The following is a 23,304-nucleotide window of genomic DNA, read 5'->3' as shown; positions in this document are numbered from 1 at the left end:
TTTGATAACTTTCATTTTCTATTCCAAAATTCAATTCCAGTTCCAAAATTCCGTTTTTTGTGTCACACATCAAAGTCCTTGAAACCACAGATTAATTAAACACAGAATTACTGATTCACGGATGTCATTCACTATTGCTGTGTTCAAATTCAGATGCGACTTTTATGGCCATACAGTGAAGTAAAAACGAATGCTGTCAGAGAGGTGCTGATTATATTGGTTCAGACACTTTTGGTTTGTTTTACAAGCCCTGCTACTGCAACACATTGAGGGGCAGAGAAGAAAGAGTGCTTGGAGACCAGCTGCTTTACACCAGCTCTCGCCTCCGTAGTGGGATCCTATTCACGTGATAGGTAAATCTAAACATGAGGCCATTAAAGAGATTTTAGGATACATCAAAATGTCTTCTGCCACTACTTCTGCCACGTTTTAAACACTCCTTTTCAGCATTGTGGATGTACACTGAGAACATAAAAAAATTTTAACATGCCAATTTTTTTATAAAGATTTTAATTATTTTGTTGTCATTGGAGAGATGCCTTTTTCCTTTTATGTGAGAAACAAACTTCTCAGTTAAATGAAAAAAAATATACATCTATACTTTCCAGGATATGAATAATTTTTGGCCCAACTGTAAGGAAGAGGATTGGTTAGTGTTATTTTATTGTGGAATCATGTCTTCTAACGCAATAAAAACAAAAGGCTCATACTCAATAGTGTGATGGGATTATAAGGTGTGATATCTTTGAAAAAACACATTTTCATGATTCTTATTTACGAAGAAATAACTTGGCAAATGTGAATGTTGCTGATTAGCTAGGGTAATTCCTAAGCTAATGTAATTTTTAGAACTTTTAATATTAAGTGAAAATAGTAATTGACATGGTCTGCGTACAACATATGCCTAACATTATAAGCTATGAAGAGATGTCCTGATTCTGGTGTGTAGTCAGTTAACTGTAAGCAAATGTTGTATATTTCATTTATAGAAATTATTTGAAACTTCAGAATGTGTTTGTAGAATTAGTCAAGAACTAATGACATTTCAATAATAAAAACACGTTTTTGTCATACCAGTGAAGGTAACTCTAAATAGAATTAAGAAATAGTAATTGGTTTTGTTACTGAGCAACTCACAAGTGCCGTTTGAGAACACCACTTATCGGCTTTTATAACATTTGATTAAAAATGTCAAACTACACTGCAGAAGAGTAACACACACCTTTTCAAGTAGTATTTATTAACTTCATAAGGTTTCAAAATATCCAATGTTGGTGATGAGCAAGAAGGTTAAACTGAAATCAGCACAACTCTGAAGTGTAGATCAGTTTATTGACATATATATACTATGAGGTAAGTGGCATTGAAATAAACAGCAGTTGGACAAGAGACAATAATTTTGTCTTATACCAATGTTTATTTGACATTATATTTATGTTGAATTGCTTTTGTTTTTAATAGCTTATTAGGTTCATCTTAAAAAAAAAACAGTTACAAGTAAAAATAACATGAACATGCTTGTCACTATATTTTTATATGTTAATGGTCTCCATTAACCTGCTCATTGTTCTTTCATCTAGCTAAGCAAAGGGCAAATGCCAACAATAAAAAACATTTTTAAAGCCACACAAACCAGTTTGGTAGAAAGCACCCAAATGGCTTGTCTGCCTCTACTGTCCATACCTCTTCCAGCAGATGGTTCTGCTTTAGTTCAATGTTTCCTTAAAAAAATACTAGAAAGAGCATGTGGATATTCTGTTTCTGCAGTTTTCCTTCTACTTGTCCTCATATTTTTTACCATCTCTTCATAAGAAAATGTCAAAATTCTAAAAGTGTTTCTCTATGCCACTTCCTAAAGAAAGAAATTCCTAAAGGAAGAAATTCTAAACGATTTTAATATTTATTTGTTAAATTAGAAATGCAACATGTGAGTGCTCTCTAAATAAAATAACAAAAGTTCAGAATAAATATATGTGCAACACTTCTATTCCTTTTATTATCTTAAATGTGTGAGGCCACAAAATTGTGTTTAACCTGACAAGGAACTTTAATCATAACTAGAAATTGCAGCAGTAAATAGAAACCTTTGTGTGGTGTATTTGTGTTGTGTGTCATAATCTAATAAAGTGTATGTTCTCATTCTTGTTGTTTTCATAGAAGATACACTCTGCCTAGGGATTTTGTCTTTAACTGTCTCTTTCAAGGATAATGCCAGTGAGCTATTGCTGCAGGTATTTACTCTTAATTTTCTTATCCCATTGATACTACTACTGGCTCAGTGCTTTCTTGTTTTATTGTGTTTCTTAGATGGAACTACTAATGGTATTAGTGATGTCACTAACGGTGTGTGCTGTATTCTTTCCCAAATAAACTACTCCTGGACTGGTGCTTCTGTGTTTTTTTTTTCTGTTTACTTTCTGCCCTCTAAAGCTAGCCAATCACAGCAGATGGCCACTTATACTGAGCATGGTTCTACTAGAGGTTTTTCTTGTTAATATGGAGTCCTTACTTACCACTGTAGCTACATGCTTAGAACTCTCTGTTTTATCATCTGCCTTGAGATGACATTTGCTCTGAACTGGTGCTATATTCCTAAAATTAATAAAATTGAATTGAATTGAAATCTAACCTTAATCGTAAAAAAGTTAGACCACTGATTTTACTAAACAAATATTAATTTAAAGTGAAAAAGTTTGAAAAATAACATACACCATAATTACTAGATATGTACAAAATATGAAAAACCTTAGAACTTAAAAGTTTGAGAGGGAAGAATTAAGCCATGTGTGGGTTGCTGTTTTGTTTTTAAAATCCCAGTGTGTTATGTAAAAGTACTGCATGTGCATTCTAATATATCTGCTTAGCAATTTAGTGTATGCTAAATAGTTGTGTAAAGAAATTGTAATAGCATTAAAAAAATACTAATACCTCAACTGACTCTCACAGTCAATTGAGTTATTGTAAATCAAGTTTAAAAACAAGAATAAACTCTAGAAATCTGTTTATTGCATTTACTTAGCAGAATGCACACAAAAGCATGGATCCAAAATATTATGCACTCTATGAAATATAATCAATTGTATACAACTTTCTAAATGCACAGAAGTTGTTTTGACAATAGATGACACTACAAAGTGACTGCAACATGACCAAAGTTGGTGTCTATACAAAACAAAGTTTCAAAATGAAATTAAATATAGAGGATTACTTACTGTAAAGATGTAAAAATGACAGGAATAAGAAACCAGTTTAAAATACACAAAGTAAATAAATGTTTATTGTCAGTGACATAGAAATTTAGCAGATACAATTTTTCTTAAATGAAGCGACAGCAATCAGTACACACAGCATTTCAAAGAATTTCCAAAACGATTGTCGTTGCAATTATACTATGTACAAGAATGCGAATCTTCAGAATGTTGTCAAAATTATACTGCAAAAACAGAATTCTGCACTGAGTACTATTGAAGCATAGAAAAAAACATCCTTGTACTGATACAAAACTGATAACTGATTAAAATTGTGCTTGAGTGTATAAAAAGAATTTGTCTACAAAACAACTATAATGTTTTTTCTTTTCAATAGACCCTGGTTACGACTATGCAACAACCATTCAATAATAATAAAACAAAAACATTTAAAAGAATAAAGTAACTTGTAATGACCTCTGCTTTTGTGTGATGCAATAGATTAATAAATCTGGACTATGTACAAAACAATATTCATTATTAATAGTATACATTTATCTTATTTACAGTTTGAAGAATTTTTTAACAATCTGATGCACTCCAATTTCATTTTCTTTAAAAAAGTCATTTATAGTTAAACAGAGATTACCATGCATATTCTATTAAATTTAATAGAGCCATAGTTTGAAATGTATACTGCTTTAGGAGATTGTGTTTGAGTGCATATTAGAGGGTTTAAATGATCTTACTATTACTTTTTTGGTGATAGCTCAAGTCTTGGAAACCTGAAACCACCTTTTTGATCCACTGTCAATGCTTGAGGATGACGACAATCTGGATTTTTTAAGAGGTACAGAAACATTTGTACTCCCCTCTATCTCTCAACTGCAAAGACTATGTTTTTAAGACCAAAACCCTTCTTGAGTTCAAAGGTGATATGTTATCTAAGAAACAGACGTAACTGCCCCTTCCTGACATCGCCCCTAACAGTTGTAACCCCCTGTAACTCTAAGATGAAAAAGTAAAAATGTTTTTTAGAAAAGCTACAGGTAACTTAAATTATCATTCCTTTTTCCTAAAATGGAGTCTCTCATGATTCAAAAACAAACACATCATTGCTAGTCAATTTGTAACTTGGAAACAGTATACTGATGTTCTTTTTTTTTTCTGTTAATCTGATATTCGTCTTACCTATTTCAGCTGCCTATGTTTTTAAGACCAAAACCCTTCTTGAGTTCAAAGGTGATATGTTATCTAAGAAACAGACGTAACTGCCCCTTTCCTGACATTGCCCCTAACAGTTGTAACCCCCTGTAACTCTAAGATGAAAAAGTAAAAATGTTTTTTAGAAAAGCTACAGGTAACTTAAATTATCATTCCTTTTTCCTAAAATGGAGTCTCTCATGATTCAAAAACAAACACATCATTGCTAGTCAATTTGTAACTTGGAAACAGTATACTGATGTTCTTTTTTTTTTCTGTTAATCTGATATTCGTCTTACCTATTTTCAGCTGCTTTTCCAGTATGTTGACGCAGAAGCTGAAGGTTTTTCTCGTTCCATCGATGTAGTGAAGCACAATTTTTTTTTATTTACTTTTTTAGGTCTTTTCTATTTTGAACGGATTTAGACTGGCTCATATATTCAACAAATAGGTCCTGCTGTAAAGCAAAAATTAACTTACAATTCTGTCAGGTTACACAGTTCCTTTATTAGGATTTCATGTGATAGGTCAACATTAAGTTGATTATACCTTTAAAAATATAAAAGGATGCATGTCTTTTTTTTGTTGTTTTGTTTTTTAGATGTATTAACGCCTGAAAAAAACATACAGATTATTAATAACACCCTTAAACACACCCCTGTGTGTTTTAATTGGCTCATTTAAGGCCTTCCCCGTAACACCCTTAAACACACCCCTGTGTTTTAATTGACTCATTTAAGGTATCGCCCCTAATGACGACAACCAATCAACATCCACTGTTACGCCCCTTGGACACACCCCCCCCTGCCCACATGGCAACCACATGGCGCCCATATGCCCCCCACCGGAAGTCCCGCCCTCACCGGAAGTCCCGCCCACCTGTCAAAATGTTTGATGGAAGGGTGCACTTAAATTCTCTAGCATTTTAAACAGAATGTGGAAAAAAAACAACATTCAAAGAGATCAAGATTACAAGACAAAAGGTATAAAATAAAACTTTGTACAAGTATTTACAATGGCCACAGCAGGATCAATCTGAGTGACCAGTTCCTGGAAAAACCTCTTCAACAGAACAAAGAGGCAGATGTCTTTCTGAACAGAAAGTCTCTGGCGGTGTGGCTAAATCTCTCACAAAGTCAGAGACATGGATGGGACGCTGCAACTGAGACCTGTGGTTTGTCTTTCTGGATGGTGAGCGAAGCATCACACAGGTGGTCTGCAGATGTTTGTGATTCCTCTCTCCGCTGTCCATGGTATCGTCCATCAAGTGGGTTTAAAGGGCTGGCTGAATTGACGGCTGCCACATCACTAAGAGGTAATCGGAAAAATGCAGAATTAGAAGATGGTGCTCACAAAATATTACAATTAGTTATAGCCCTCAAAAATTAATCACATCTATAGTATTATACTTGGCCGACACAGTAGTCATGTTCTGGTGGTACCTCCTCCAGGGCGGACACCTCAACTGAAAGCTGGTCCCGCCAGAGAGCAACGCTGACTGTCTCAGTCCAAACCACACCCTCATCTTCTTCTACAGCCTCCTCTGGGTCGTCCTATGGGGCCATGACATCCCCAGCACCAAAGCAGATGTTGTGGAGGATGGCGCATGCTGTTATGACCTCAAAACAATTTAAAAGAGGGTGCATATATGTGTATGTGTATATATTATGTATAATGTATATATAAAATGGACCTAGGTCAAAACGTACGTGAGGTACAAAGGTGTGGTGCACCTTCAGCACTTGCAGGAAGATGGCCCTGAATCTGGTTTTCATCATTCCAAAAACACGCTCTATTATAGAGCCTGTTTTTGGAGCTGTTTGGGGCCTGACAAAGATCAAGCATATTCAGTTTGGAGTGATTCGGACCATGCATGTGTAATTTAGAGCCAAACGTATGGCCGTGGCGTGACATGAGAATTCGCCACGCCATCATAGCCACACCCTCCAGCTAAAGCAGTAAGTACAGGCTACTGTCTAAGACCATCATGTTATCTGTTACTTGGGACAGTTTCACATTGATTAGGTGAAGAACATCAAACATTGACTCTGTAAAGGAAAACGGGACACCTTCTGTTCTCAGGGGGCGGGGCTTTGATGATGTCAGCCTCTGACCAGTGAATATTGTTCAGGCCTAGAGGCAGATCAATCCCAGAAGGTTTCATTTGTCTGTGACTTTCCTTGTAGGAGGTAAGTAAATTTAGTGTTTTATGGCGAGAAGTCGTATTTTGAGGCATGGCCACGCCCACACACTTTCATGTATCAAAAGCTTTTGATAACTTTTGATCCCCAATCCCTTAAGAGTATACTGAGTGATTTTGACGTCTCTAAGTCAAAAGCTGTAGGAGGAGTTTGCTCAGATATGCGGGTTAGAAACGGGCAAAACAAGGTGAAAATGGCAACTTCAATCCAAAATGGCCTACTTCCTGTGGAGTTTGGACCAATGCTCCAAGAGACTTTTTTGTAGGTCATATGTGTACGGAATGTCAGATTCCTTGGTCAAAGCATGGCTTGGGGCTCATTTTTTGAACATTTGTAGGGGGCGCTGTGTAGGAATTAGGCCACGCCCACCGAATATGCCATCAGATCTCTGTTGGGGACTGGACAAGGATCAATCACATTGAATTTGGTGCAGATCAGATGATCTATGTGGAAATTAGAGCCAAACATATGGCCATGGCGTGACATCCAACTTCTCCGCGCCACCACGGCCACGCCCTTTTATGAAAAGTCACTGTGCTTCAAACTAAGTTAGACCCACTAGTTATCTGTCATCTGACAAACTTTCAAGTTGATAGGGTCAAGAGGGCCATAGAGGCACCTTTCCAAGTGAAAAAAGTGACTTACGGTTCTGAGGGGGCGTGGCTTTGATGATGTCAGCATATGACCCCATAGGATCGTCGGGAACCCGAATGTTGTCCTTCATGCCAACTTTGGTGTGATTTGGAATTTTTTTGGGAAAGTTATTGCAATTTTTCACTTTCGGCGCGAACGCCAATTTCGTGCGGCGGCCACGCACCCTAAACATGGCCAAAAACTCACGATTTTGATAACGTTTAATCCCCCATCCCTTAACTGCATGTAGAACAAATATGAACCCAATAGCTCAAAATCCCTAGGAGGAGTTTGTTAAAGTTCGAGGTGAGTAAAAGTGAAAAATGGGCAAAAATCGGCCTTTGACCCAAAATGGCCGACTTCCTGTGCATTTTAGGGCATACCCCCAAGAGACTTTTTTTCTTTTTTTGAGGTGCTCTAGCATTGTGCCAAATTTCACATCTGTACGCCTTACAGTTCGGCCTATCTCACGTTTGGGGGCGTGGCTAAGTGGTTTGGCCACGTCCACTGACGACAACATTAAAGAACGAAAATTTCACGTGGGGGACAATTTCGGGTAAAATTTGGTGAGTTTTGGGGCATGGCAAAGTCCCCATATTGCCCCGCCACTAGTCCCCGGAAAAAAGAATAATAAGAATTCGAGCGATTACAATAGGCCCTTGCAGTTTTCCTGCTCGGGCCTAACTAGAAACCTGCAAGCAGCTTTGAAGGCCCTCGCACCCCTCAGCGCAACTCGGGCTGTTGAGCGACCGCAGGAGCCTGGCATCGCCTCCTACATACGATGACACCGCGTCACTTCAACACGTCGCCAGTAGGTGGCACTTTGAGCAACATGTCATATTATCTTCGGTCATGCAGAGTTTCAGTCTGGCAAAAAGCATTCAAAATTTCGAGTAAATCTGACCTTCCAGATGGAAGCTGCACTCACGTGTTTGTTTGTGGGTGGGGCTAAAACGACATCATCAATTGACTGTGTCAAAATGTCCATCATTAACTCATGATCATGTATACTACATTTCAAGTGGATCCGAGGATATATGAGGGAGATAGAGCACTTGAAGTGACCTAGGGGGCGTTCTTGATCCAAATTCCAATGTAATGTAATACAGCTCTTTATGGGCTGACAAAGATCAAGAATTATCAGTTTGGAGTGAATCGGACCATGCATGTGTAATTTAGAGCCAAACGTATGGCCGTGGCGTGACATCAGAATTCGCCACGCCATCATATTCACACCCTCCAGCTAAAGCAGTAAGTACTGTCGACTGTCTAAGAGCATCATGTTATCTGTTACTTGGGACAGTTTCACATTGATTAGGTGAAGAACATCAAACATTGACTCTGTAAAGGAAAACTTGCTACTTCCTGTTCTCAGGGGGCGGGGCTTCAATGATGTCAGCAAGTGATCAGTGAATATTGTTGAGGCCTAGAGGCAGATCAATCCCAGAAGTTTTCATTTGTCTGTGACTTTCCTTGTAGGAGCTATATAAATTTAGTGTTTTATGGCGAGAAGACATATATTGAGGCTTGGACACGCCCACACGCTTTCATGTATCAAAAAGTTTTTGATAACTTTTAATCCCCGGTGCCTTAAGAGTATACTGAGTGATTTTGAAGTCTGTAAGTCTGACCAGTGAATATTGTTCAGGCCTAGAGGCAGATCAATCCCAGAAGGTTTCATTTGTCTGTGACTTTCCTTGTAGGAGGTAAGTAAATTTAGTGTTTTATGGCGAGAAGTCGTATTTTGAGGCATGGCCACGCCCACACACTTTCATGTATCAAAAGCTTTTGATAACTTTTGATCCCCAATCCCTTAAGAGTATACTGAGTGATTTTGACGTCTCTAAGTCAAAAGCTGTAGGAGGAGTTTGCTCAGATATGCGGGTTAGAAACGGGCAAAACAAGGTGAAAATGGCAACTTCAATCCAAAATGGCCTACTTCCTGTGGAGTTTGGACCAATGCTCCAAGAGACTTTTTTGTAGGTCATATGTGTACGGAATGTCAGATTCCTTGGTCAAAGCATGGCTTGGGGCTCATTTTTTGAACATTTGTAGGGGGCGCTGTGTAGGAATTAGGCCACGCCCACCGAATATGCCATCAGATCTCTGTTGGGGACTGGACAAGGATCAATCACATTGAATTTGGTGCAGATCAGATGATCTATGTGGAAATTAGAGCCAAACATATGGCCATGGCGTGACATCCAACTTCTCCGCGCCACCACGGCCACGCCCTTTTATGAAAAGTCACTGTGCTTCAAACTAAGTTAGACCCACTAGTTATCTGTCATCTGACAAACTTTCAAGTTGATAGGGTCAAGAGGGCCATAGAGGCACCTTTCCAAGTGAAAAAAGTGACTTACGGTTCTGAGGGGGCGTGGCTTTGATGATGTCAGCATATGACCCCATAGGATCGTCGGGAACCCGAATGTTGTCCTTCATGCCAACTTTGGTGTGATTTGGAATTTTTTTGGGAAAGTTATTGCAATTTTTCACTTTCGGCGCGAACGCCAATTTCGTGCGGCGGCCACGCACCCTAAACATGGCCAAAAACTCACGATTTTGATAACGTTTAATCCCCCATCCCTTAACTGCATGTAGAACAAATATGAACCCAATAGCTCAAAATCCCTAGGAGGAGTTTGTTAAAGTTCGAGGTGAGTAAAAGTGAAAAACGGGCAAAAATTGGCCTTTGACCCAAAATGGCCAACTTCCTGTGCATTTTAGGGCATACCCCAAAGATGCTTTTTTTCTTGTTTTCAGGTGCTCTAGCATTGTGCCAAATTTCACATCTCTACGCCTTACAGTTCTGCCTATCTCACTTTTGGGGGCGTGGCTAAGTGGTTTGGCCACGCCCACGGACGACGACATTAAAGAACGAAAATTTCACGCGGGGGACAATTTTGGGTAAAATTTGGTGAGTTTTGGGGCATGGCAAAGTCCCCATATTGTCCCGCCAAAAGTCCCCAGAAAAAAGAATAAAAAGAATTTGAGCGATTACAATAGGCCCTTGCAGTTTTCCTGCTCGGGCCTAACTAGAAACCTGCAAGCAGCTTTGAAGGCCCTCGCACCCCTCAGCGCAACTCGGGCTGTCGAGCGACCGCAGAAGGCTGGCATCGCCTCCTACATACGATGACACCGCGTCACTTCAACACGTTGCCAGTAGGTGGCACTTTGAGCAACATGTGATATTATCTTCGGTCATGCAGAGTTTCAGTCTGGCAAAAAGCATTGAAAATTTGGAGTAAATCGGACCTTCCAGATGGAAGCAGCACTCACTTGTTTGTTTGTGGGTGGGGCTAAAACGACATCATCAATTGACTGTGTCAAAATGTCCATCATTAACTCATGATCATGTATACTACATTTCAAGTGGATCCGATGATGAATGAGGGAGATATAGCCCTTGAATTGTCCTAGGGGGCGCTATTGATCCAAATTTAAATGTAATCCAATAGAGCTGTTTGGGAGCTGACAAAGATACAGCATATTAAGTTTGGAGTGAATCGGACCTTCCATACGGAAGCTACAGTCGTTTGTTTATTAGTGGGCGGGGCTAGAGTGATGTAATGTATTAACTGTGTCAACATGTCCAGCTTTGATACATGATGATGTACAGTAAGTTTGAAGTGTATCCGATTAGGCATGAGGGAGCTAGAGCACTTGAAGTGTCGTAGGGGTTGCCGTTTAGCCAAATTCATATGTAATCTAATAGAGCTGTTTAGGGGCTGACAAGGATCAACCATATTGATTTTGGAGTAAATCGGACCCTGCATGTGTAATTTAGAGGCAAACGTATCGCCATGGCGTGACATCAGATTTCGCCACGCCGCCACGGCCACACCCTCCAACCAAACCTGTCAGTACTGGAGATGAAGTTAGACCATCGTGTTATCTGTCATTGGAGACAGTTTTATGTTGATTAGTTGAAGGAGATCAAATGGCCGACTTCCTGTGGGGTTTGGACAATGGGTCCAAGAGACTTTTTTGTAGGTCCTGCGAAGGTAAATAAGTGTACTGAATTTCATACACCTCGGACACAGCATGGCTTGGGGCCGGTTGTTTTAGTGCTCCTAGAGGGCGCTGTTGAGCAATTAGGCCACGCCCACCAATTTTATCACTGGAAATCTTTAGGGGGCTGGACCAGTATCAATCCTATTGAGTTTGGTGGCGATCGGCTTAGAAATGTGGAAATAACAGGCAAACGTAAGGCCATTGCGTGACGTCTGTCATCGCCACGCCGCCTTGGCCACACCCTCCCGCCTAAAGTCTCTGTGTTCCAAACCAACTTAGACCATCTTGTTATCTGTCACTAGGGACAGTTTCGTGTTGATTAGGTAACAGGGGTGAAATTTGGACCTTTCACAGTAAAACATGGTACTTCCTGTTCTCAGGGGGCGGGGCGTAGATGATGGCAGGATGTGACCATTGAATATTGTTTGGAGCCAGATGTGGATCAATACCAGAAAGTTTTGTGTGTCTGTGACTTTCCTAGTAAGAGCTATAATAATTTCAATTTTTTTGGCGAGTCGTCAAACTTTGAGATCAGGCTCCGCCCCCTCAGCATGCTCAAAAAGTCACAATTTTGATAACTTTAGATCCCCCATCCCTTCTGAGCAAGCTGACCAAATTTCAAGGCGATCAATCAAAATCTCTAGGAGGAGTTCGATCAAATACGGAGTCTATAAACGGCAAAAATGGGGTGAAAATCCAAACTTCAATCCAAGATGGCCGACTTACTGTTTCTTGTAGGACGTGGGTGCAAGAGAGTTTTAGCTAAGTCTTGCAAGTTCTACAAGTGTTCCAAATTTCATAACTGTACGATAAACTAAGGTCAATGCGGAGGCTTTTTTGAAAAATTCAGGGGGGCGCTGTTTAGCCATTGTTATTGCGACTGTCGTGAAACCCTTAAAATACGTAAATTTCACGCATGACTGATAGTCCCGCAAATTTTTGTGCGTTTTCCTACATGTTAAAGCCGCCAAATAGTTAATTCATTTTGGGGAAGAATAATAATAATAACTAGAAACCCGCAAGCAGCTTTGAAGGCCCTCGCACCCTCAGCGCAACTCGGGCTGTCGAGCGACCGCAGGAGCCTGGCATCGCCTCCTACACGGCACATACGATGACACCACGTCACTTAAAGACGTCGCCGGTAGGTGGCACTTTGAGCAATATATCATATGATTTTCGGTCATGCAGAGTTTCAGTCTGGCAAAAAGCATTGTAAATTTCGAGTAAATCTGACCTTCCAGATGGAAGCTGCACTGACTTGTTTGTTTGTGGGCGGGGCTAAAACGACATCATCAATTGACTGTGTCAAAATGTCCATCATTAACTCATGATCATGTATACTACATTTCAAGTGGATCCGATGATGAATGAGGGAGATATAGCCCTTGAAGTGTCCTAGGGGGCGCTATTGATCCAAATTTAAATGTAATCCAATAGAGCTGTTTAGGGGTGAGAAAGATCAAGCATATTAAGTTTGGAGTGAATCGGACCTTCCATATGGAAGCTACAGTCATCCGCCAAATTTGCAGACTTTTTGAATATGTTAAAGCCGCGAAAAGGCGATTCATTTCTTGCCTGAATAATAATAATAATAATAAACATTCGAATTACAATAGGCCTTTGCAGCTGCTTTGCTGCTCGGGCCCCGCCCACTAACAAACAAGCAACTGCAGCGTCCTTCTGGAAGGTCCGATTTACTCCAAATTTTCAATGCTTTTTGCCAGACCGAAACTCTGCATGACCGAAGATCATATGACATGTTGCTCAAAGTGCCACCTACTGGCAACGTGTTGAAGTGAAGCGGTGTCATTGTATGTAGGAGGCGATGCCAGGCTCCTGCGGTTGCTCAACAGCCGGAGTTGCGCTGAATGGTGCGAGGGCCTTCAAAGCTGCTTGCAGGTTTCTAGTTAGGCCCGAGCAGCAAAGCAGCTGCGAAGGCCTATTATAATTCGAATGTTTATTAGGCCGGAAAACTGCAAGGGCCTATTGTAATCGCTCGAATTCTTATTGTTATTCTGGGGACTTTTGGCGGGGCAATATGGGGACTTTGCCATATCCCAAAACTCACCAAATTTTACCCAAAATTGTCCCCCGCGTGAAATTTTTGTTCTTTAATGTCGTCGTCAGTGGCCGTGGCCAAACCACTTAGCCACGCCCCCAAACGTGAGATAGGCCAAACCGTAAGTCGTACAGATCTGAAATTTGGCACAATGATAGAACTCCTCAAACAAAGAACAAAAGTCTCTTGGGGGTATGCCCTAAAATGCACAGGAAGTCGGCCATTTTGGGTCAAAGGCCGATTTTTGCCCGTTTTTCACTTTTACTCACCTCGAACTTTAACAAACTCCTCCTAGGGATTTTCAGTTATCGGCTTCATATTTGGTCAATATGCAGTTAAGGCATGGGGGATTAAAAGTTATCAAAATTTTGAGTTCTCGGCCATGTTTAGGGTGCGTGGCCGGGGCACGAACTTGCCGTTCGCGCTCAAAGTGAAAAAATGCAATAACTTTCCCAAAGAAACGACAAATCAAACCAAAGTTGGCATGAAGGAGGACCTTTGGGTTCCCAATGATCCTATGGGGTCATGTTCTGACATCATCAAAGCCACGCCCCCTGGAAACCGGAAGTCACTTTTTTCACTTGGAAAGGTGCCTCTCTGACCCTCTTGACCCAATCAACTTGAAAGTGTGTCAGAAGACAGACAACTAGTGGGTCTAACTTCGTTTGAAGCACAGTAACTTTTTAGAAAAGGGCATGGCCGTGGTGGCACGGCGAAGTCAGACGTCACGCCATGGCCATACGTTTGGCTCTAATTTCCACATAGATCATCTGATCTGCACCAAATTCAATGTGATTGATCCTTGTCCAGTCCCCAACAGAGATCTGATGACATATTTGGTGGGCGTGGCCTAATTCGTCCACAGCGCCCCCTAGACAATTTAAAAAAAACAGCCCCAAGCCATGCTTTGACCAAGGAATCTGAAATTTGGTACACTTATGTATCTTCTCTGGACCTACAAAAACATATCTGGGAGCATTGGTTTAAACCCCACAGGAAGTCGGCCATTTTGGATTGAAGTTGCCATTTTGACCCTCTTTTGGGCGTTTTTTGCCTGCATATCTGAGCGAACTCCTCCTACAGCTTTTGACTTAGAGATTTCAAAATCACTCAGTATGGTCTTAAGGCACTGGGGATCAAAAGTTATCAAAAGCTTTTTGCTACATGAAAGTATGTGGGCGTGGCTAAGCCTCAAAATCTGACTTCTCGCCATGAAACACCAAACTCTTATAGTTTCTACAAAGAAAGTCACAGACACATGAAACCTTCTGGGATTGATCTACCTCTGGCCCTGAACAATATTCACTGATCAGATGCTGACATCATTGAAGCCCCGCCCCCTCAGAACAGGAAGTGTCATGTTTCACTTAGTGTGGGCCATATTTAATCTCCTTCAACTAATCAACATGAAACTGTCTCCAATGACAGTTAACACGATGGTCTAACTTCATCTCCAGTACTGACAGGTTTGGCTGGAAGGTGTGACCGTGGTGGCGTGGCGAAATCTGATGTGACGCCATGGCGATACGTTTGCCTCTAAATTACACATTCAGGGTCCGATTTACTCCAAAATCAATTTGGTCGATCCTTGTCAGCCCCTAAACAGCTCTATTACATTACATATGAATTTACCTCAACGGCGCCCCCTATGACACTTCAAGTGCTCTAGCTCCCTCATGCCTGATCGGATCCACTTCAAACTTCCTATACATCATCATGTATCAATGCTGGACATGTTGACACAGTCAATACATTACATCACTCTAGCCCCGCCCACTAATAAACAAATGACTGTAGCTTCCATATGGAAGGTCCGATTCACTCCAAACTGAATATTCTTGATCTTTGTCAGCCCCCAAACAGCTCTTTTGGATTACATTTAAATTTGGATCAATAGCGCCCCCTAGGACACTTCAAGGGCTATATCTCCCTCATACATCATCGGATCCACTTGAAATGTAGTATTCATGATCATGAGTTCATGATTGACATTTTGACACAGTCAATTGATGATGTCGCTTTAGCCCCACTCACAAACAAACAAGTGAGTGCAGCTTCCATCTGGAAGGTCAGATTTACTCGAAATTTTGAATGCTTTTTGCCAGACTGAAACTCTGCATGACCGAAGATTATATGACATGTTGCTCAAAGTGCCACCTACTGGCGACGTGTTGAAGTGACGCGGTGTCATCGTATGTAGGAGGCGATGCCAGGCTCCTGCGGTCGCTCAACAACCCGAGTTGTGCTGAGGGGTGCGAGGGCCTTCAAAGCTGCTTGCAGGTTTCTACTTATTATTATTATTATTCAGGCAAGAAATGAATCACCTTTTTCACGGCTTTAACATATTCAAAAAGTCTGCAAATTTGACGGAGCCATCAGTGGTGGTGAAAATTTACGTATTTTAAGGGTTTCATAAAAGTCGCAATAAAAATGGATCAACAGCGCCCACCTGAAATTTTCAAAAAAGCCTCCGCATTGACCTTAGTTTATCGTACAGTTATAAAATTTGGAACACTTGTAGAATTCCCCAACAACTACCTAAAACTCTCTTGCACCCACGTCCTACAAGAAACAGGAAGTCGGCCATCTTGGATTGAAGTTTGGATTTTCACCCCATTTTTGCCGTTTATAGACTCCGTATTTGATCGAACTCCTCCTAGAGATTTTGATTGATCACCTTGAAATTTGGTCAGCTTACTCAGAAGGGATGGGGAATCTAAAGTTATCAAAATTGTGACTTTTTGAGCATGCTGAGGGGGCGGAGCCTGGCCTCAAAGTTTGGCGACTCGCCAAAAAAATTGAAATTGTTATAGCTCTTACTAGGAAAGTCGCAGACACACAAAACTTTCTGGTATTGATCCACATCTGGCCCCAAACAATATTCAATGGTCACATCCTGCCATCATCTAAGCCCCGCCCCCAGAGAACAGGAAGTAACATGTTTTACTGTGAAAGGTCCAAATTTCACCCCTGTTACCTAATCAACACGAAACTGTCCCTAGTGACAGATAACAAGATGGTCTAAGTTGGTTTGGAACACAGAGACTTTAGGCGGGAGGGTGTGGCCATGGCGGCGTGGCGATGACAGACGTCACGCCATGGCCTTACGTTTGCCTGTTATTTCCACATTTCTAAGCCGATCGCCACCAAACTCAATAGGATTGATACTGGTCCAGCACCCTAAAGATTTCCAGTGATAAAATTGGTGGGCGTGGCCTAATTGCTCAACAGCGCCCTCTAGGAGCAATAAAACAACCAGCCCCAAGCCATGCTGTGTCCGAGGTGTATGACATTCAGTACACTTATGTAAGTTCTCAGGACCTACAAAAAATCTCTTGGACCCATTGTCCAAACCCCACAGGAAGTCGGCCATTTTGGATCAAAGCCGCCATTTTGTCTCATTTACACACGTGGAATCTGAGCGAACTCCTCCTACAGCTTTTGACTTACAGAAATCGACATCAATTAGCATAGTCTTAAGGCATTGGGCATTAAAAGTTATCGAAAGTTTTTTGCTACATGAAAGTATGTGTGCGTGGCTAAGCCTCAAAATATGACTTCTCGCCATCAAACACAAAACCCTTATAGTTTCTACAAAGAAAGTCACAATCACATGAAACCTTCTGGGATTGATCTACCTGTGGCCCCGAACAATATTCACTGATCAGATGCTGACATCATCGAAGCCCCGCCCCCTCAGAACAGGAAGTGTCATGTTTCACTTAGTGTGGGCCATATTTGATCTCCTTCAACTAATCAACATGAAACTGTCTCCAATGACAGATAACACGATGGTCTAACTTCATCTCCAGTACTGACAGGTTTGGCTGGAGGGTGTGGCCGTGGCGGCGTGGCGAAATCTGATGTGACGCCATGGCGATACGTTTGCCTCTAAATTACACATGCAGGGTCCGATTTATTCCAAACTCAATATGGTTGATCCTTGTCAGCCCCTAAACAGCTCTATTAGATTACATATGAATTTGGCTCAACGGCGCCCCCTACGACACTTCAAGTGCTCTAGCTCCCTCATGCCTGATCGGATACACTTCAAACTTACTGTACATCATCATGTATCAAAGCTGGACATGTTGACACAGTCAAAACATTACATAACTTTAGTCCCGCCCCCTAATAAACAAAGGAGTGTAGCTTCCTTATGGAATATCCGATTCACTCCAAACTGAATATGGTTGATGTTTGTCAGCCCCTAAACAACTCTATTACATTATATTAAAATATGGATCAAGAGCGCCCCCTATATCACTTCAAGTGTTCTATCTCCCTCATATATCCTCGGATCCACTTTAAATGTTGTATACATGATCGTGAGTTAATGATGGACATTTTGACACAGTCAATTGAGGATGTTGTTTTAGCCCCGCCCACAAACAAACAAGCGACTGCAGCGTCCTTCTGGAAGGTCCGATTTACTCAAAATTTTGAATGCTTTTTGCCAGACCGAAACTCTGCATGACCGAAGATCAAATGACATGTTGCTCACAGTACCACTTAGTGACGACGTGTTGAAGTGAAGCAGTGTCATCGTCGGTGGCGTGTATGAGGCGATGCCAGGCTCCTGCGGTCGCTCAACAGCCCGAGTTGCGCTGAGGGTGCGAGGGCCTTCAAAGCTGCTTGCAGGTTTCTAGTTATTAGGCCCGAGCAGGAAAACTGCAAGGGCCTATTGTAATCGCTCAAATTCTTATTATTATTATTTATTTTTTCCGCTGCCTCTTTGCGGGGCAATATGGGGACTTTGCCATGCCCCAAAACTCACCAAACTTCACCCAAAATTGTCCCCCGCGTGAATTTCTTGATCCTTAATGTTGTCGTCAATGGGCGTGGCCAAACCACTTAGCCACGCCCCAAAACGTGAGATAGGCCGAACCGTAAATCGTACAGATCTGAAATTCGGCACAATGCTAGAACTCCTAAAACCAAGAAAAAAGGTCTCTTGAGGGTATGTCCTAAAATGCACAGGAAGTCGGCCATTTTGGATTAAAGCGGATTTTTGCCCGTTTTTCACTTTTACTCACCTCGAACTTTAACGAACTCCTCCTAGGGATTTTTAGCTATCTGGATCATATTTGGTCAACATGCAGTTAAGGCATGGGGGATTAAAAGTTATCAAAATCCTGAGTTTTTGGCCATGTTTAGGGGGCATGGCCGTGGCACGAAGTTGGCATTTGCGCCGAAAGTGAAAAATTGCCATAACTTTCCCAAAAAATATACAAATCACACCAACGTTGGCAGGAAGGAGGACCTTCGTGTTCCCGATGATCCTATGGGGTCAAATGCTGACATCATCAAAGCCACGCCCCCTCAGAACAGGAAGTCACTTTTTCCACTTCGAAAGGTGCCTCCCTGACCCTCTTGACCCAATCAACTTGAAAGTGTGTCAGAAGACAGATAACAAGTGGGTCTAACTTCTTTTGAGGCACAGTGACTTTTCATAAAAGGGCGTGGCTGTGGTGGCGCGCCGAAATCACACGTCACGCCATGGCCTTACGTTTGACTCTAATTTCCACATAGATCATCTGATCTGCAACAAATTCAATGTGATTGAACCTTGTCCAGTCCCCAACAGAGATCTGATGACATATTCGGTGGGCGTTGCCTAATTCGTCCACAGCGCTCCCTAGAAAACTTTAAAAAATCAGCCCCAAGCCATGCTTTGACTGAGGATTGTGAAATTTGGTACACATATGTACCTTCTCAGGACCTACATAAACGTTTATTGGAGCATTGGTCCAAACCCCACAGGAAATCAGCCATTTTGGATTGAAGTTGCCATTTTGACCCTGTTTTGGCCGTTTCTAACCCGCATATCTGAGCGAACTCCTCCTACAGCTTTTGACTTAGAGACTTGAAAATCACTCAGTATACTCTTAAGGGATTGGGGATCAAAAGTTATCAAAAGCTTTCTGATACATGAAAGCGTGTGGGCGTGGCCACGCCTCAAAATATGACTTCTCGCCATAAAACACTAAATTTATATAGCTCCTACAAGGAAAGTCACAGACAAATGAAACCTTCTGGGATTGATCTACCTCTAGGCCTCAACAATATTCACTCATCAGATGCTGACATCATCGAAGCCCCGCCCCCTGAGAACAGGAAGTAGCACGTTTTCCTTTACAGAGTCAATGTTTGATGTTCTTCACCTAATCAATGTGAAAATGTCCCAAGTAACAGATAACATGATGCTCTTAGACAGTCGACAGTACTTACTGCTTTAGCTGGAGGGTGTGGCTATGATGGCGTGGCAAATTCTGATGTCACGCCACGGCCATACGTTTGGCTCTAAATTACACATGCATGGTCCGATTCACTCCAAACTGAATATGCTTGATCTTTGTCATCCCCCAAACAGCTCTATTGGATTACATTTAAATTTGGATCAATAGCGCCCCCTAGGACACTTCAAGGGCTATATCTCCCTCACACATCATCGGATCCACTTGAAATGTAGTATACATGATCATGAGTTAATGATTGACATTTTGACACAGTCAATTGATGATGTCGTTTTAGCCCCACCCACAAACAAACAAGTGAGTGCAGCTTCCATCTGGAAGGTCAGATTTACTCGAAATTTTGAATTCTTTTTGCCAGACTGAAACTCTGCATGACCGAAGATAATATGACATGTTGCTCAAAGTGCCACCTACTGGCGACGTGTTGAAGGATCCACTTCAAACTTCCTATACATCATCATGTATCAAAGCTGGACATGTTGACACAGTCAAAACATTACATCACTCTAGCCCCGCCCACTAATAAACAAATGACTGTAGCTTCCATATGGAAGGTCCGATTCACTCCAAACTGAATATGCTTGATCTTTGTCAGCCCCCAAGCAGCTCTATTGGATTACATTTAAATTTGGATCAATAGCGCCCCCTAGGACACTTCAAGGGCTATATCTCCCTCATACATCATCGGATCCACTTGAGAGAATTTAAGTACACCCTTTCATCAAACTTTTTGACAGGTGGGTGGGACTTCCGGTGAGGGCGGGATTTCCGGTGGGGGCCATATGGGCGCCATGTGGTTGCCACGTGGGCAGGAGGTCACGTGGTCAAGCAGGTGGTGTGTCCAAGGGGGGCGTAACAGTGGATGCTGATTGGTTGTCGTCATTAGGGGCAATACCTTAAATGAGTCAATTAAAACACAGGGGTGTGTTTGTTATAAATAGAACAAGACAAATATGGTATTATCGGAAACTGTTTGGCATCAGCACCAATTAAAAATAGAGGCGTTGTGTTTGTAAGCATCGTTAAACCTTGAATAACCCAATGAAAACAATAGGGCGTGCCTTAGTGTTTACTTTAAATACAGAGATAAAACTCTGCACTTTACATGCAGCATTCGTTGGAAAAAAAAAGAACACCCATTCAACAATGGCTAGAGTTAAGAGAGTTTATCGTCAAGCGGAGGAGAAACGCAACGCGTGCCAAGATGATGATGATGAACAAGCAACTGCATCATATACTTCCTCAACGGAGATACCTATCGGAATTCCCGTCGTGACATACTCTACCGATGATGAGGATCCAAAATCAACTTCAACAACCATGGTTGAAAATCAGACCTCGGTTCGGCCAAGAGGTATGTCAGTTCTGTGCGAAACCCCAGTGACCGTCTACCAGTATTCATCCCGTGAATTGAATGCTCCTAAGAAATCAACATACTACATCTGCAGGGTACAAAGACCCCCGTTCAAGACTCTGCAGGAAGAATGGTCTTTGGAGCCATATGGCCTGGTTGGCAGCTGGGGTTATATTTTCATGTATGAAATAGGAGAGCTTTGCCTGTATCAATTGGATCAAGACGAGGTATTTAATGGATCACTGGCTCTGTGTACACTCACCCACAGCGACTGGGCTGTGTTAAAGCTTGCAATCCCGCACCTTAATGATAGCCCTGAAACAGTCTCAAGGCAGGAGAGGGAGAAAGAAGAAGAAGAAGAAAATGAACTGTCTCCTCGACCTGTAAAACGGGCGAGAATGTTTCATATACCATCCGATGTTGAAATAGCTGAGAGAGAACCTCTCTTTAGCGCAGTGTGGGGGTCAAAAACCACAGCAAATGGCCGCTGGTCTTTTCGGGCAAGCAGACGCAGGAACAACCGGACGAGTCCCTCAGATCTGTTTGTGTTGGAGGCTTTCAATCAGGACTGCGGCGTATTCAAGACAATGCTGGCTCTGCCGTTTGAAGCTTGGGCAGAGAAGATGAGTGAAATTGGACATCGTCTTTCCGACCTTTTCCAAAAGTCACGAAGTTGGATCGATGTCATGTCAGTGAAAAAAAACGCTGACGTTTCCTGTTTTACGTTTAGAACGAACCCTCTTCTGAGGACACGCCCCTTCCTATGATATATATACGGGGGGATAACTGCAAGCTCACAGACACTGAGAATCGTATCATGAGAATGAGTGGACCGACACCATACAGGGATCTCTACAATCACCGAGCAGAGATCCACTTCTCTCCTGAGCACGATGAAAGCTTCAGCATTGGACCATATCATCCGCCTTCCCCTGACCTCTTCTCACCATCCACCTCAACATCCTCATTCTCAGAAAACCACTACAGTCCTGCATCACCTACAGGATACAACATGAAATATCTACCGCTTTCTCCAGACCTCTGCTCACCATCACCGCTATTCATGGCTGAGTCTGTAGACGCGAATGTCCTGCCTGAAGACATGAAGGTGGTCGTGGAGGAGGAGGTAGCCACCGGCTACTCACCCTCTACCGAAGCCCCTACACAAACCCTGGAACCGATGGAGGACCCTCAGCCTTCAGCAGAGGATGAGAGTAACCAGGAGGACGAAATTGACGGTTGGTTCTCAACCACCCTCATCAATACGGTGAAAACAGCGATACTTCATTTATTCAACATAACCTCTTTGAACTATCTCAGAGAAACCTGCTATGGATGTATAACGAACCACCCAAGCCAGCGTCAACACCATTGCCTGGAGGTACTGGGGGAGGATTATTACCAAGTCAACTTTCAACGCATCGTACGACGACTCGTAACCCCCAAACTCATTCCTGCTATTCAGAATCTTCTGGTACTTCGAAGCATACAAGCGGATGACTTCAGAGTGAAGACGATTGCCAAGACGGTTTTATATGAACTGAAATCGGTACAAGGCATCCACAGTGCAATATCGCACGTTTATGATCGCATGGTCGATGAGAAACATCTCAAACAACTTAACTCTGTTTCAGAGTGCTATGGACTGACAAACTGATCTCACATGTTTGATGACTTGTTGTTGTATCATTTTTTTTTTTTTTTTTTTTTTTTTTAGTATTCCAGTACTTTAGTTAATCTGCATTATATGATTTTTCTTCTTTTTTCTTTTTACTATTAAATACAATTAAAGTAGGAACATAGTAACCTTTCCCAAAAAGTGTTGTTTAAAAAGCTAGTAGTGTTTGAATTCATCTGCATTTTATCTGATTTTGTTTTCTGGTTGTTTTTTGTTTATATTAAATACAAAAAATAAAATAAAAAAAATAAGGATAAATCTACCCTCCTGTGTGTTTTTTCTCATTATTTAACAAGTAATCGGCAGAGATGGCAGGAAGACGGCTGATGAAGAAAGTATATTATAGCCCTTCAAATCCGGGAAGTTTTGGGGGTGTAGATAGGCTGAGGAGGGTTATGCAAGATGAAACGGGAAAGAAGGTTGCGGTTGAAAAAGTTAAAGATTTTTTATCAGGAGAAGATACCTATACTCTACATAAACCTGCAAGAATAAAGTTCCCGAGAAACAGAGTTTTTGTCACCAGACCATTGAGGCAGTTCCAGGCTGATCTCTGTGACATGCAAGCTCTGGCCATGGAAAATGATGGTTATAATTATTTATTAACAGTCATTGACATCTTTTCAAAAAGGGCGTATGTACGAGTTTTGAAGAGGAAAACAGCCGCTGAGGTGGTAAAGGCATTTGAATCAGTTTTTACAGAAAGTCAGATTCCCAAAA

General features: G+C 41.7%; 1 protein-coding gene and 1 long non-coding RNA gene across 2 annotated transcripts in view; one reads left to right on the top strand and one right to left on the bottom strand.

Moving 5' to 3' along the window:
• Positions 1 to 23,304, top strand: part of LOC124863911 — a 265,902-nt gene that overhangs the window by 37,203 nt on the left and 205,395 nt on the right. The gene's annotated exons all lie outside the window — the stretch shown is intronic.
• On the bottom strand, positions 1,314 to 4,748 carry LOC124863916. Its single transcript, XR_007037218.1, has 2 exons — positions 4,691 to 4,748; positions 1,314 to 2,592 (listed from the first exon to the last, which is right to left on the bottom strand). It is a non-coding gene; the product is annotated as an uncharacterized LOC124863916 (long non-coding RNA).

The sequence above is a fragment of the Girardinichthys multiradiatus genome, chromosome Y (genome assembly GCF_021462225.1).
Source record: "Girardinichthys multiradiatus isolate DD_20200921_A chromosome Y, DD_fGirMul_XY1, whole genome shotgun sequence".
NCBI classification, from domain to species: domain Eukaryota; kingdom Metazoa; phylum Chordata; class Actinopteri; order Cyprinodontiformes; family Goodeidae; genus Girardinichthys; species Girardinichthys multiradiatus.
Note: the sequence above shows the minus strand (reverse complement) of the source record. Positions and strands in the feature narration are given on the sequence as shown.